The sequence below is a fragment of the Bos javanicus genome, chromosome 8, assembly GCF_032452875.1.
Source record: "Bos javanicus breed banteng chromosome 8, ARS-OSU_banteng_1.0, whole genome shotgun sequence".
NCBI lineage: Eukaryota > Metazoa > Chordata > Mammalia > Artiodactyla > Bovidae > Bos > Bos javanicus.
The window spans coordinates 70,203,128-70,218,985 of NC_083875.1; the positions used below are offsets into that span (position 1 = coordinate 70,203,128).

A 15,858-nucleotide genomic window follows, 5' to 3' on the forward strand; every position below is an offset into this window, starting at 1 on the left:
AGAAAGATTGAAGGCAAAAGGAGAAGGGGCAGCAGAGGATGAGATAGTTAGATAGCATCACTTGACTCAATGGACATGAATTTGAGCAAACTCCGAGAGAGAGTGGAGGACAGAGGAGCCTGGCCTGCCACAGTTCCTGGGCTCACAGAGTCGGAAGAGACTTAGCAACTGAACAACAAACAGCAAGGACGTGAGGGACAGAGGAAGGGTGGGCTGGCTGCAGGACAGAGTCTTTGTGCAGGCTGAGTAGTGGAGCTGACCTGGGGCCCGGCTTCTAGTAGAGAAAGGTTCCTTGCACCAGGGAAACCCAGCCCTGAAACCTCCGCCTGCTGCAGCCACAGGTCCTGTAAAGGCTCACTGTCTGGGAAGAGCCCACCTCACAGCCCAGAGGGCTCAGAGCACTCCTCTTACCCATTTTGGGAAGAAGGGAACGTAGGAGACTTCTTGTGAGAGGCCCTTGGCACATTCTGCCCACAGAGTGTTGCTGCCCAGGAGTTGGAGTTGGCCTTTATAAATGGCCCTCTTGCTACAGCAAGAGAGTTGAAATCTTAGCCTGATTGAGGAAATGATGTAGGGTGGGTTTGGGGAGGATTGTTTTCAAACTCACTTGCACTTTTGGTTAGCAGGACAGTGATGTGACTTGTTTCTCTCCTGGTAACTGCTAAAGTGAAGCCTTTTTGGGTCTTTATAGGCTTCCCTTCCCTGGTGGCTCAGTGGTAGAGAGCCAATGCAGGAGATGTGGGTTTGATCCCTGGGTCAGGAAGATGGAAATGGCAACCCATGACAGTATTCTTGCCTGGGAAATCCCATGGACAGAGGAGCCTGGTGGGCTACAGTCCATGGGGTCACAGAGTCAGACACGATTTAGCGACTGAACAACAACAGTTCAGGTGTCTAATGGAAAACTGCCAAGCCAGCAGCCCCACGAGGCAGGGAAGCACCCCAGGCAGGGTTGAAGTTGGGAGAACAAAGTCTTGCTCTTTAGACCAGACTGGATACTGTGTTCTCCTTCCTGGGGTCCTAGCTTTCTTCTTGCCCACCTCTGGTCTATTCTCCATACTGCAGCCTGACCAGAATAATAAAAACACAGATCTGCTGGCACCTTAGCTGAAGATGATCACCACTGCCCTCCAGATGGGTTCAGCCACCTTAACATGGCCTACAGGTCCTTCCCTGTCCTGGCCCCTACCACATCCCCTTGTGTACGCCCTGGCCACTCCGTGCTCTTTAAGTTCTTAGATGCTGCATCTTGGCCGAAGCATTCCAAAGAATGCTACATCTTCCTAGAATATCCCGCCCCATCCCCACCCCATCACTTTTCTCCTGGCCCACTTTTACACATCCTTTTGTTGTTCAGTCACTCAGTTGTGTCCGACTCTTTGTGACCCCATGGACTGTAGCACACCAGATTTCCCTGTCTGTCACCATCTCCCGGAGCTTGCTTAAACTCATGACAAAAAGTGGTCCACTGGAAAAAGGAATGGCAAACTGCTTCAGCATTCTTGCCTTGAGAACATGTCCTGTAGGTGTCAGCAAAAATAGTGTCTCTTTCTGGAGGCCTCCCCTGACCCCGGATGCTGGATTTGACCGTCCTGCTCTGTTCTTCAAGCTTCCTTTGCTCCTCCTCATGACCTGTGGCGGATGGTGTGGATTGGCTTGTTCCCCAGGAATCCACGCTGACGCAGCCCTGGTCCTGGTGTGTTTACTGACAGCACCACCTTTCACTATTGTGTACATTACTTTGGATAATAAATTATGGTCTAAGCTACCAAATGTAGAGAAAAAACAACACTTTCCACAGACATCTTTTCACTGGAATTCCCAGTGTGACTTGCATTCTGCCAATGAGCCACATTGGATCTAGTCTTGAATATGTGGATATCCTCTTCCTCATGACGGACCTGGGACGTCCATGTGCTGGTATGGATTATGGTAGCTTCCTTGTGCCATTAGCTTCCTGATGATGGCAGGTCAGGGCAGCAGCTCCTTGGAGGGCTGACTCCACTCTGATTTTGGGACTAGTTCCTGGAAGTTCAGTCCAGTCTGTTTCTTCCACTCTGCCCATGATTCTCTGGGCCTTTTTAATATGTTATACAAAATCTCTTTCTGCTTAAATTATCTAATTGAACCCCAATCAGTACACAACCCTCGTCATCACTGTTCTTGTAAGTTGGTTGTTGAATTGTTTGCTTTGCAGCTCTGTGAGGGCAGGTACCAGGCATTCTCCAACATTATTCTTGGTATGAAATCTGTAGGCAATGAATATTTGTTGAGTGAATGAACTGTTGGAATGAGTTTTTTCGAGTCGCAGGTGTAGCTAGCCTTTTGTTCAATGAATATAAATCATATTGAAGGAATGGGAATTGTTTAGTCTGGAGGAATAAATGGTCTGGACATTTGACTTCAGATAATCTATGAAGGCCCCAAGGCGGTAGGGGTGGGGAAGGGGTTAGAATGTTTGAAAGGAGGCACTAAGTTCTATGTTCATCAAGCTGTAAGAGTGATGCAAGCAGATATTAGTTAGGTGGGAGGCTGGACTTGGCATCTTCTAGCTGAAATTTTCTACTTCTCCCCTCTTGTGTGGCCAGCACTAGTCAAGCATAAGGGGAGGACACCCTTGCCTTCCTGGAACAAAACTCTGTTGGGAAGGCTCCCTAAGAGACCAGATCATTAGCAGTTCATAGTAGTTGGAGATGAGTTCTCAGAGAGTGGTCCAAGAAGGGTTCCTGGAAGAAGAGGTAATCTGAAACTCCATAGGTTCAAGTCTAGGTGAAGGGATTGGCCTGAGAGCTTGGAGGACAAGGAGCAGAAGGAAGAGACCTAAGTCCATGCTGTGTTATGAGCTTTAAGCTCTCTCTCATCCATCAGAGTGCCCCTGAGAGGCTGGGCATTTCATAGCCTAATCATGCTGGGGGCACATGGTAGGTCAGTGGCAGGCCCCAAATTTGAACCCATCCCTGCCCCACTCCTCATGCTGTCTGATGATCTAGCCCCCGGCACATGCATTTTACTTATGCATTTGACCCTGAGTAATAAGTTGGGAAGTTCTGCTTCAAGTGGGTGATGTAAGCGGTGGTTGTGAGCACACTGTTTCCTAAGCCTCATGCTGGCCCCCGTGGTCTGACAAACAGGAGTAGACTTAGAGGACAACAGGTCAGAATTTTGCAATGGAGTGTCTGGGAAATGTTGATGGATGAATGATGAGAAGAGAGGTGGGGGTGTGGGTGGGGCTCCTGCAGGCTCCTCCTTACCCGGCTGCCTGACTCATTTTGTTGGTTTTGGAAGGCTTCCTTGCTCCATCAAGCCCAGGCTCTGCTGGGACGAGGCGGGGAGCCTGGCAGATGCTCAGTTCTCCTCTGCTGGTCCAGCCCTCAGGACTCAGCGTGTGGTTAAATCAGCCGTCCCAGCCGCCTGTGCTGGCTGCCCAGGGCCCCGATGCTGGTCTCTGCCCTACCCAACCTCCCCCCACAGGCGCTGACACAGTGGGGGCTCAGTAAATATTGGTCGATGCGCGGCAGGCTGCTGGTTCTAATTTTGTTCTCTGCTTCTGGGTCACCACTTTTTTTTTTTCTTCTAACTTTTCTCATCCTGCCTCTCCCAGCACTGTGAGGTTTCATGGGGACAGTAAGTGGCCACTGATTCTAGGTACCCCCTGCCCTACCTCCACCCTGCCGGCTCTCTTGTACTGTCTCTGGAAATCCCCCACACTGGGTGGCCTCTGGCTGAGCCACAGCCTGAGGCTAAGGTTCTGGGAGTGTGAGCTGGAAGCAGAGAGCACGTCCTTTTAGGGATATAGGAGAGCGGTTACGTGGGAGGGCCAGGGAAGGCTGGAGAAGAATGGGCCTGTTGAACCCGGGGCCTCTTGGGCAAGGCCAGGGACTGGCTTCAGGCTGTGATATTTGCACTGTATTTCAGAGGGGGTTTTGGCTTGTCCGCGAGGGGAGTGGCTTCCTGAACGAAGTTCTTTTGGTGGGTGGGAAGGACCACAGGCTGGGTAGTTTTTCTCAGAACTCCAGAGACCCTGTAGGGAGTCTTGAGCACCATGCTGTGAGACTGTTGGTTTTCTCATGAAGTCTGTTGAGACAGACACAGAGGACTGTATCATTATTAGCCTGACCATGAGTACTGGGAGAACACTCATTGTTTATAGAACACTGAGCAGTTTTTGTAGTCAAATTATTAATTTTACAGGTTCTAGGTTTTGTGCCATACTTAGAAAATTTGATCCAACTCCTTGATTATAAAAATAATTACGCATGTTTTCTTGTATTGTTGTACCTACACAACACACTGGGACACATCAGTGATGCATTTTAAAAAGTGAGGGGAAAAACCCAAATACTCCAAATCCCACCACTCAGAAATAGTCATCACTAATATTAGGTGAACATTATTCCAGACAGTCTTCCAGGCATGCTTACAGATAAATGGATATAGAGAAATAGACATAAATGCTCCTGTGACACAGGGGGACTGACAAGTTAGGAGACTGGGGTAAACATATATGCACTGCTATATATAAAACATAACTAATAAGTACCTACTGTATAGCACAGGGAGCTCTACTCAGTATTTTGTAATAAGCTGTATGGGAAAAGGATCTGAAGAATATCCATTCTTTATATATAATGTGTAACTGATACAACTGATTCACTTTGCTGTACACCTGAAACCAACACATTATAAGTCAATGATACTCCAATAAATTTTTTTAAATACTCCTATAAAAAGAGTATTAAAACTTTCTTGAATGTAACTGAAGAAAAAGAAACTGTAGTAAATTTAAAGGAATTATTATTTTACAGCTGTTTATCATGTAGGAGGAATATCCAACCATCTTAATGCTTCTCAAAGAGTGGGTTACTGACCACATGCATCTGAATTACCCAGGGTGTTCTTTTTTTATTGTGAATGTTTATTTATTTATTTTACAATATTGGTTTTGCCATACATCAACATGAATCCACCACAGGTGTACACGTGTTCCCTATCCTGAACCCTCCTCCCACCTCCCTCCCCGTACCATCCCTCTGGGTCATCCCAGTCCACCAGCCCCAAGCATCCTGTATCCGGCATCGAACCTGGACTGGCGATTCGTTTCTTATATGATATTATACATGTTTCAGTGCCATTCTCCCAAATCATCCCACCCTTTCCCTCTCCCACAGAGTCCAAAAGACTGTTCTAAACATCAGTGTCTCTTTTGCTGTCTCGCATACAGGGTTATCGTTACCATCTTTATAAATTCCATATATATGCGTTAGTATACTGTATTGGTGTTTTTCTTTCTGGCTTACTTCACTCTGTATAATAGGCTCCAGTTTCACCCACCTCATTAGAACTGATTCAAATGTATTCTTTTTAATGGCTGAGTAATACTCCATTGTGTATATGTACCACAGCTTTCTTTATCCATTCATCTGCTGATGGACATCTAGGTTGCTTCCATGTCCTGGCTGTTATAAACAGTGCTGCGATGAACATTGGGGTACATGTGTCTCTTTCAGTTCTGGTTTCCTCGGTGTGTATGCCCAGCAGTGGGATTGCTGGGTCATAAGGAAGTTCTATTTCCAGTTTTTTAAGGAATCTCCACATTGTTCTCCGTAGTGGCTGTACTAGTTTAAGCTGTGAAGAAATGTGTCTTTCACAAAAGAGATGACTTGCTAAAAGACCCCAAAAAAGGCTTAAAAAAAAAAAAAGTGAGTCATATCTATAGTTACTTATTTCCATTTTAGACAGTATTTATTGACTCTGCTATGAAAAATGAGGGCATCAGCATTTTCACATTTTTTCCCATCTCCTTTCCATCTTTTAATTGTGTTAATTCTATTATTAAATTGTCCATGATTATAACATTTAGATTCTGTCCTGTAACTGTAATCCCCATAGTTCTTAATTCTCATTTGAAGGATTTTAAAGCTTACCTATTATTATTTTGTATTCCTGGAGCCCTTCATTTTTGCTTCTCCAATAAAATTTTTCTTTTTGTCATTGTTTAGCAGCAACATTTAGCAGCATTTCATTATCATGTCATTCCCCCACTCCCCACCCCAGAAAGGGGACTGGAATCTATGACTTATTTCATACTTGACAATTTCTGTTTGTTGTTTTTACCAAATTTGTAAGATGCTGGACGTCGCAGCTGGGAATAATATTCATTGGTTTGTATTTTCTTTCTCTAAGAATTATATAAACTTTGTTATACTTCTGATACTAAATGTTACTACGGGGAAGATGAGAGCAGTCTGAATTTTCTGCCCCTTAAGTTTTAGTATATCTCACAATTTTTGGAAGAAAATACTTGGGGTAGGAGGAAGTTTCTTCTGGTGGCCTGGTAAAAAAGCTTCAGTAACTTAGCTGGGCAAAGTCCCAGTGTTGAACCTTCTGTGTAAAATTTTTGTGAAGTACTGTGTGTTAGCTGGTTTTAGAAAAGGCAGAGGAACCAGAGATCAAATTGCCAACATCCGCTGGATCATGGAAAAAGCAAGAGAGTTCCAGAAAAACATCTATTTCTGCTTTATTGACTATGCCAAAGCCTTTGACTGTGTGGATCACAATAAACTGTGGAAAATTCTGAAAGAGATGGGAATACCAGACCACCTGACCTGCCTCTTGAGAAATCTGTATGCAGGTCAGGAAGCAACAGTTAGAAGTGGACATGGAACAACAGACTGGTTCCAAATAGGAAAAGGAGTACGTCAAGGCTGTATATTGTCACCCTGCTTATTTAACTTATATGCAGAGTACATCATGAGAAACGCTGGGCTGGAAGAAGCACAAGCTGGTATCAAGATTGCCGGGAGAAATATCAATAACCTCAGATATGCAGATGACACCACCCTTATGGCAGAAAGTGAAGAGGAACTAAAAAGCCTCTTGATGAAAGTGAAAGTGGAGAGTGAAAAAGTTGACTAAAGCTCAACATTCAGAAAACAAAGAGCATGGCATCTGGTCCCATCACTTCATGGGAAATAGATGGGGAAACAGTGTCAGACTTTATTTTTGGGGCTCCAAAATCACTGCAGATGATGACTGCAGCCATGAAATTAAAAGACGCTTACTCCTTGGAAGAACACTTATGACCAACCTAGATAGCATATTCAAAAGCAGAGACATTACTTTGCCAACAAAGGTTCCGTCTAGTCAAGGCTATGGTTTTTCCTGTGGTCATGTATGGATGTGAGAGTTGGACTGTGAAGAAGGGTGAGCGCCGAAGAATTGATGCTTTTGAACTGTGGTGTTGGAGAAGACTCTTGAGAGTCCCTTGGACTGCAAGGAGATCCAACCAGTCCATTCTGAAGGAGATCAGCCCTGGGATTTCTTTGGAAGGAATGATGCTAAAGCTGAAACTCCAGTACTTTGGCCACCTCATGCGAAGAGTTGACTCATTGGAAAAGACTCTGATGCTGGGAGGGATTGGGGGCAGGAAGAGAAGGGGACGACAGAGGATGAGCTGGCTGGATGGCATCACTGACTCGATGGACGTGAGTCTGAGTGAACTCCGGGAGTTGGTGATGGACAGGGAGGCCTGGTGTGCTGCGATTCATGGGGTGGCAAAGAGTCGGACACTACTGAGCGACTGAACTGAACTGAACTGTGTGTTATTTCAATCATCAGATTCTGTTTTTCCTCTCATTTCAGGGAAATCCTATGGCTTTTTATCTTTGAACCTATCTTCAGTTGTAGTCTTGGGTTCTTTATTTCAGGCACATCAGAAATAACAGTTATCCCAACACTGGTGTTCTGTCATCACTACGTGCTTTCATTTGTCTTTTCCATCCACATTCACTTTGCTTACCTCAAACCTTTTGTCAGTATTTCCATTTGAAATTCCTGGCAGAATTTAGTTCTCTGTTATTATCATCTGTGTATTAGTTCATCAGTGATGTTTTCTTGGTCTTTTTTTGCTAAGCCTGCATCTCCTTTTGTTTCTTCCCACCTTTGAGCCCTGGTTTTATTGTGTGAGTGTTCTAGTTGAGTAATTTCAGAGTGAGGCTATAGTGAGGGATTGCTGTCTCTGGAGTGGTAGTCTCCTTTCTGTTGACATCTCTGGCCTGCTGTCTCTTCTCATTGTGTTCATGCCAGTGCTTTTCAGCTCTGTTGGCTCTAAAATAAGGTAGTGACTTTCTTCCCACCACAATGAAGCGAGTTTGTCCCCCTCCTCAATGACAGCAGTACCAGGGGCCAAGTATTTGTGCAGTGTTCTCTGTGGAGCCTGAGTTAGACAGGTGGCCAGATTGGGCCTCTGTTCTGGGACTTTGGTGGCGCCCAGTGGCAGGGTTCAACCCTGGGTTACTGGGGAAGCGCTCCGTCGTGCTGAAGGAGGAAGAGGGCCCATTGCAGGTGGACAGTTTCCCCAATTCAGCCTGTGGCCTTGCAGCCCTTACTTCCCTTAGGGGGAGTCAGCCCATTGTTCTTGTTCCCCTGTCACCCGCTTCTTTGTTTTCCAGCACCTTTTCCCACTACTCCCCACTGGAAGGGGAAGAAGACTTGGCGGCAGGTTGCCTGTCTCTGCATCTGGGGAGGGTTAGTCAGAATCCTCCTGCTTCCTCCAGGCCCAGCCAGGGCCGGGAGACGAGCCACAAGTGGTGCTTCCTGCATTCCTTTCCTTGCCTCTGCTTTGGAAGTTATTATATCAGATTATGCTTCTTGCCTTGTTTGCTTGCTTTTGGTAACTTTGGTGGGGGGTAGGGAAGGAGGCTTGCTTTTTATTATTATTTTTTAACTCAATAATCAGGGGAAGGAAAAATCAAGACTCCATTTCAATTCCCCATCTTAATTCAGAAATCTTTATTTTTATATAGTGTTTCAACATGCATTAGCTTTCCTAATACACAAAGCTCTGGATTTGCTTTCCTCTGTAAGGAAACTGACCTAGTGAGATCAGTGAGATACTTGTTCAGCTGCTCAGTCGTGTCCAACTCTTTGCAACCCCATGGACTGCAGGATGCCAGGCTTCCCTGTCCTTCATTATTTTCTGGAGTTTGCTCAAACTCATGTCCATTGAGTCAGTGATGCCATCCAACCACCTCATCCTCTGTCGCCCCCTTCTCCTCTTGCCCTCAGTCTTTCCCAGCATTAGGAAATGAGTTAGCACTTCCTATCAGGTGGCCAAAGTATTACAGCTTCAGCATCAGTCCTTATAGTGAATTTTCAAGGTTGATTTCTTTAGGATTGACTGGTTTGATCTCCTTTCTGTCCAACGAGATCAAGAATCTTCTCCAGCACCACAGTTCAAAAGTGTCAGTTCTTCAGCACTCAGCCTTCTTTATGGTCCAACTTTCACATCAGGACATGACTACTGGAAAAACCATAGCTTTGACTAGGCAGACCTTTGTTGGCAAAGTGATGTCTCTGCCTTTTACTTGAGGTACTTGGGGTCACTGCATATTGGACCCCTTCCGCTAAGCCCAGCGGTCCTTCTGTTGCTGAAGCTGGCATTCTCCTGGTTACTAGCACCCGTGACTCGGAAGACAAACGCCAGGGTTTCTGAGTCCTCAGAACCTCCACCTCCACCCTGAAGCCTAGCTTTGTCTTTGGTCTGCAGGTTTCAGGGGTTTTTATACACCTGTCCTGAGGTATAGGTGTATAAAATATACAGTTGTAAAGGAGTACGTCAAGGCTGTATATTGTCACCCTGCTTATTTAACTTATATGCAGAGTACGTCATGAGAAATGCTGGGCTGGAAGAAGCACAAGCTGGAATCAAGATTGCTGGGAGAAATATCAGTAACCTCAGATATGCAGATGACACTACCCTTATGGCAGAAAGTGAAGAGGAACTAAAAAGCCTCTTGATGAAGGTGAAAGAGGAGAGTGAAAAAGTTGGCTTAAAACTCAACATTCAGAAAATAAAGATCATGGCATCCGGTCCCATCACTTCATGGGAAATAGATGGGGAAACAGTGGAAACAGTGTCAGACTTTATTTTTTTGGGCTCCAAAATCACTGCAGATGGTGACTGCAGCCATGAAATTAAAAGTCGCTAACTCCTTGGAAGGAAAGTTATGACCAACCTAAATAGCATATTCAAAAGCAGAGACATTACTTTGCCAACAAAGGTCCATCTAGTCAAGACTATGGTTTTTCCAGTGGTCATGTATGGATGTGAGAGTTGGACTGTGAAGAAGGCTGAGCGCTGAAGAATTGATGCTTTTGAACTGTGGTGTTGGAGAAGACTCTTGAGAGTCCCTTGGACTGCAAGGAGATCCAACCAGTCCATTCTGAAGGAGATCAGCCCTGGGATTTCTTTGGAAGGAATGATGCTAAAGCTGAAACTCCAGTACTTTGGCCACCTCATGCGAAGAGTTGACTCACTGGAAAAGCCTCTGATGCTGGGAGGGATTGGGGGCAGGAGGAGAAGGGGACGACAGAGGATGAGCTGGCTGGATGGCATCGCTGACTCGATGGACGTGAGTCTGAGTGAACTCCGGAGTTGGTGATGGACAGGGAGGCCTGGCGTGCTGCGATTCATGCGGTGGCAAAGAGTCGGACACGACTGAGCGACCGAACTGAACTGATATGTCCTTTTGGCTCACCCAGACCACCTGCATCTGTTCACTCCTCAATAGTTAGCCTTTTATGAGGAGTGTCCACTGGGGAGACATTCCTATTAGGCTGACGGGTCACAGTCCTAGAATGGGGTGAGGAGCGGGATTGGAAGAAAAACAGTCTCTGTTGCCCATTCTGCTCACATCACATCAATGTCCAGCCTCTGGACCAAGCAACACAGCAAGGCACTACTCTGTCCACACAAGGAGAAGTAAATGTTTGCTCATCTCTGGGATGGAGTGAACATGGGGAAAGTGTGGCGTGGTAAATGTAACAGCGACGTATGCTGCAGGACAGAGTGCCGCATCCAGGAGGAGGTGCTTCTGGGCCACGTGAAGGGACGACGTGGGCAGGTAAAATCCTGACTGAGCCTCCTCCAAGGAGGGAAGGCACTTCTGAGCTCCCACGGAGGGTCGAGAGCAAGTGTGTCCTGTTGACTCTCATTCCCCCCCGCCCCTGCCCCTCGGGGGAGGGTTAGGTCTGGCGCCTTGAAGACAGACCTAAAGCACTAAAGTAATTTACTTCTTTGAACCTGAGCCAAGTGAACAAAGGGGTGGAGCGACTCCAGCTTCTGTTCAGTGGGGGAGTCTGGTCCTCTGAGCCAACAGCATACTCGAGCCTTTGTCTGTGTAGCTTGTTTTTAATGCCTGGCTCCACTTGCTCTTCTTGCTCCTCCTGGAAGGAAGGTGGCCCTGGGGCAGCTGGCTCAGCTCCCTGGGGGGAGGGCGGGGTGGGGGGGAGCAGCCCACCTGGGACCGCCCATTTCCATGCCCTTAATAGAATGGGCTTGAGCTTCCTCCTGCAGCTGAGGCCACACATCGAGGACCCCTGCCCAGCCTCACCATCCAGCCACTCCAAGAGTGTATGTATTTTCTTCCTCTCTTCTTTGTTTCCTCCTAAGAATCACTTATAAAGTTTCCCCCCTCCTCCCCTTAGAATAACTTCAGTGTCCATTGGAGCAGAAAGCTCCCCTCATATGTCTGCCAAAGGGCCAGGGTCACTTAGGTTTGAAGTGTCTTTAGTGACTCCAGGATCCCTGGACCAAGACTTCTTACTACCCTCCAGTTGTTTATAGATTCTCCTCTGACTCTTAGGTGGATTGGGGCGGGGTGCAGGGTATGTCTGGCGTGAGGGCCAGGCAGGAGGGCTCTGCCATCACCCACTCTTGGCTGCCGTGGTTGGGGGTCTACTGGGTTCCTTAAAGAGCAGATGCTGAGTAGATGCTTACCTTGACATGAATGCCCATCCAGGTACAATTACAGTATCTTGAGCCTCTCACCCTTGAAGTGTTTTTGCATGTCTCTTATTTCTTTCTTTAAAAAAAAAAAAATTATTTATTTGGCTGTGCTGGGTCTTAGTTGTGGCACATGGGGTCTTCGATCTTTGTTGAGGCATGTGGGATCTAGTTCCCTGACCAGGGATTGAACCCCAGACCCCTATATTGGGAGCATGGAGTCTTAGCCCCTGGACCACCAGGGAGGTCCTGTGTCTCTGTCGTTTCTAAGTATTCTGAAGTTGCTGCAGATGAATTGGATTGCTTGGTTTTTTGGGGGGGTGGGGGAGCCAAAAGCAAAGATAACTTTATTGGGGAAGCCAACAGTCTTGGGGAGAAGCTGGACTCCTGTTCCAAAGAACCAAATCCCCGTTTGCTGATCAGGGAGCAAGAGATTTTAAAGGGAAAATTTCAGGAATGCACTGGTACGGAGGGGTGGCTACATACAGAGGGGCACAGTCACCTTGAACTGTTCATGTGGTGGTCTGATCAGTGTCATCTTGACTGTTTTAAGTGCAGTTAATTTTCAATTCCAGGGTCAGTTTGTTCCCATTTCCTTGAGGTAAACTCTCAAGATTGTGTAAGATGGAGCAACTTATGGCGTGGCTAAAGTCTGGTCATGATTTAGTCAACTTCTTCCATCTGCTGGGGGCTTCAGTACTAAAGGATATGGCTCAGATTATGATCTGTAGCCCTTGTGTGCGTGCATGCTAAGTCACTTCAGTCGTGTCCAACTCTTTGCAGCCCTATGGAGCGTAGCCCACCAGGCACCTCTGTCCAAGGGATTCTCCCGGCGAGGATCCTGGAGTAGGTTGCCATGTCCTCCTCTGTGGTACATTGCTTGTTTTGAAACTTGTAACATGGCCTGTCCCCTGAGACACACTTGGGCAGTTTCCCTCCACGAGTCTTTAGGGCATCTTATGCCTGGGTTTGGGGTACTTACTGGGACTGATAGAAACTGGGGTAGATCTGCTCAGGGACACACAGGCTTTGGTGGCTTCTCCACGAGACCTGGGGCGTGTATGTGTGTATCTTCACACAGCAGGGACAGTGGTTAAGTGCGCCCTGACTTTAGTGTCACTTAGACCCAACTTCAGATCATGAAAATTTGGTTTCTGGCTTCACTGGTCTGCTTACTGGCCATGGGTCATGCTCCCTAATCCCTAAACTTCATCTGTTGTTGCTGAGTCGCTGAGTCAGTCCAACTCTTTGCAACCCCATGGACTGTAGCCTGCCAGGCTCCTCTGTCCATGGTATTCTTTAGGCAAGAGTACTGGAGTGGGTTGCCATTTCCTTCTCCAGGGAATCTTCCCAACCCAGGGATCAAACTCATGTCTCCTACATTAGCAGGCAAATTCTTTACTACTGAGCCACCAGGGAAGCCCTCGTTTGTTAGGCAGAGATAATTGTTCTACCTTCTCTTAAAGACATTGATGAATGTCAGATGCTTCAGTAAAGTACTGGGACCTCTAGCAGCTTATCTCATCAGTTATTTGCCTCCCCTTTCCTAAACCCATGCAAGCCCTCCCCTACTTCGTTTTAACTGCACAGCACATGCTTAGACAAATTCCACTATGGTCTGGCAGAGAACAGACTTCTTTGTACAGTGGGGTTTAGCTGTTTTAGACTTAAGATCCACTCTGCTAACTAACCATGATTTAACTTTGGTGCTTGGTAGAGACTTGAGAGCTTTTAGTCCCAAAATAGCACTTGTATAAACTGCCCTCTTGGCTGGTGCCTAGCCCATTCACTGGTATATATTCACTGGAGTGATGGTTTACATCCCGGATTGGGTTGTGTGCCTCGTGTGTGGGACCTAGAGCCTATAATGTGCCAGCTGCGCTTGCACTTGGAACCTGTGTCCTGTGTGCGTGGCAGGCCTGGTGCAAAGCCAGCCACAGTGCTTCCTTTGGCAGCTTAGTATCTGACTGAGAGGGAATCAAAGTGGGGGAACCCTGCTAATGATTAGTCATATAATCATCAGAGCCCTGTTTTATCAAGTGCTCTCTTGCGTCTAGTCGCTTGCCAAAGCTCATGTCATTAGGTTTCACAATAGTCCAATGATGTGGGTACCAGTTTTACAGATGAGAAAACTGAGGTGTGGAGAGAGACTACGTAACTTGGCCAAGGTCACTTCTGGGAATCAGCGGCATGAAAATTCAAGCCAAGTCTTTTGACCCTGAGGGCCATAGTACACTACATCACTGCTCACAGTGATTCTAGAATGTTGACTCTAGTTAAATAGCTTGCCCAAGATCACACAGCTGGTAAATGGCAGAGTTGCCCTGCGGTTACCCACTCTGCTCTGGTGCCTCTGTCCACACCAGGCACTGTGCCAGAGCCCTGGGTGCCCAGGGAGATGTGGAAGTGACTGAAGCACCCGGGTTCCTGGGCCCCAGATTAAATAGGAGGCTCACTTCCCCCTCCTGGTATTTATTTCACAAATTAAATTATAACTCTCCTAAGGGAAATGATTAACTAAAGAAAAGTTGTCAGTTGTGCTACCAGAAGGTTTCATTTTTCTCTGTTCTTTCTCAGTTCTTAACTGTTTACGTAATTGTTCCACTTCTTTATTTAATGTTAAACTCCTGATTCTGCTTTTTATCACTGCATACTGTTGCATGAAATCAATATAATTCACTTGACCACAACACATCTTTCTGCCAATGGCTTTTTTATTTTGGGATTGCTTCTATTAGTGTAAATTCTAGAAGAAGTAGAATTATTAAAGGATTGAGATACATTTAGTATCATAACTTTTCCAGAGTCATTTAGATAGCCACTGGAATTTGTTGTTTAACCTCACTAACATTTGATTTAAAGTGTTTTGCTATCTTAATAAGTAGCAAAGTAGCACCCTCCATCTTTTAAATTTATATTCTTAAACCAGGGAGACCAAGTTTTGGGGGTTTTTTGGTTTTTGTTTTTAATTGGCTCTACTGGTCTTCTTGCGGGCTTTCTGTAGTTGGGATCGAGTGGAGATTACTCTCTAGTTGCGGTGCGGTGGCGTCTCTTGTTGCGGAGCATGGGCTCTAGGGCACGCGGGCTTCAGTAGTTGTGAATCACCAGCTTAGTTGCCTTGAGGCATGTGGAATCTTCCCTGACCAGGGATCAAAAACCCATGTCCCCTGCCTTGGCAGGAGGATTCTTAACCACTGGACCACCAGGGAACTCTAAGACTAGTAGTTTTCATATTGGTTCCCTAATTTAGGTAGTGTAGAAATAACTCTTTGGCGTGTTTGATGGTGTATATTTTCCCCAGTCTACTGCCCCCCACCTTTTAGTTGTACTTTTCATTTTTCAGATTTTTCCTTTGAAGAATTTCAAGCATATACAAAAGTAGAGAGAGTAGTATAATGAATTCCCATCACTTAGTTCCAACTCATGCCTAGTGGTCAACTCATGCCTAATCTTGTCTCATCTGTACTCTAATGCAAATATTCCCTCCTTTGTTATTTTGAAGCAAATCCCAAGTAAGATACTTAATCCACGATGATCTCCGTATCTCTAAAAATACAGACTTTAAAAGAAAACCATAACCACATGACTTCCCTGGTGGTCCACTAGCAGAGGTCACCTGCCAGTGCAGGGGACCTGGGTTCCATCCCTGGTCTGGGAGGATCCCACATGCAGTGGGTAAACTAAGCCTGTGCACCACAAGTACTGAGCCTGCGCCCCCGAGCCTGTGCTCTGCAAAGAGAAGCCACCTTCATGAGGAGCCCACGCACTGCAGCTAGAAGGTAGCCCTCTGCTTGCCGCAACTAGAGAAAGTCCATGTGTAGCAAGGAAGACCCAGCACAGCCAAAAAAAAGTTAATTAAAAAAAAAAACACACATAGTTTTTCCTTCCCTTTTTTAAAAAAACTACATATAATGATTTGACTGTGCTGTGTCCTAGTTGTAGCACCGGAGAGTCTTTGTTGCAGCATGCAAACTCTTAGTTGCGGCATGTGAACTCTTAAGTTGTAACGTGTGGAACCTAGTTTCCTGACCAGGGATCGAACCTGTGCCCCCTGGACTGGAAGCCCGGAGTCT

At 46.3% G+C, this 15,858-nt stretch overlaps 1 protein-coding gene across 3 annotated transcripts in view; it reads left to right on the forward strand.

Annotated features, from left to right (window-relative positions):
• The window catches only part of SLC39A14 (solute carrier family 39 member 14), a 51,523-nt gene that overhangs the window by 18,958 nt on the left and 16,707 nt on the right, over window positions 1–15,858 (forward strand). The window contains exon 1 of one of the 3 annotated variants that reach the window (XM_061425840.1): window positions 11,363–11,413. The exons of the other annotated variants lie outside the window; for them this stretch is intronic. The gene's annotated coding sequence lies outside the window, so the exon portion shown is untranslated. Of the gene's footprint in view, window positions 1–11,362; window positions 11,414–15,858 lie in introns of those variants that run through there. 3 annotated transcript variants of the gene reach the window in all.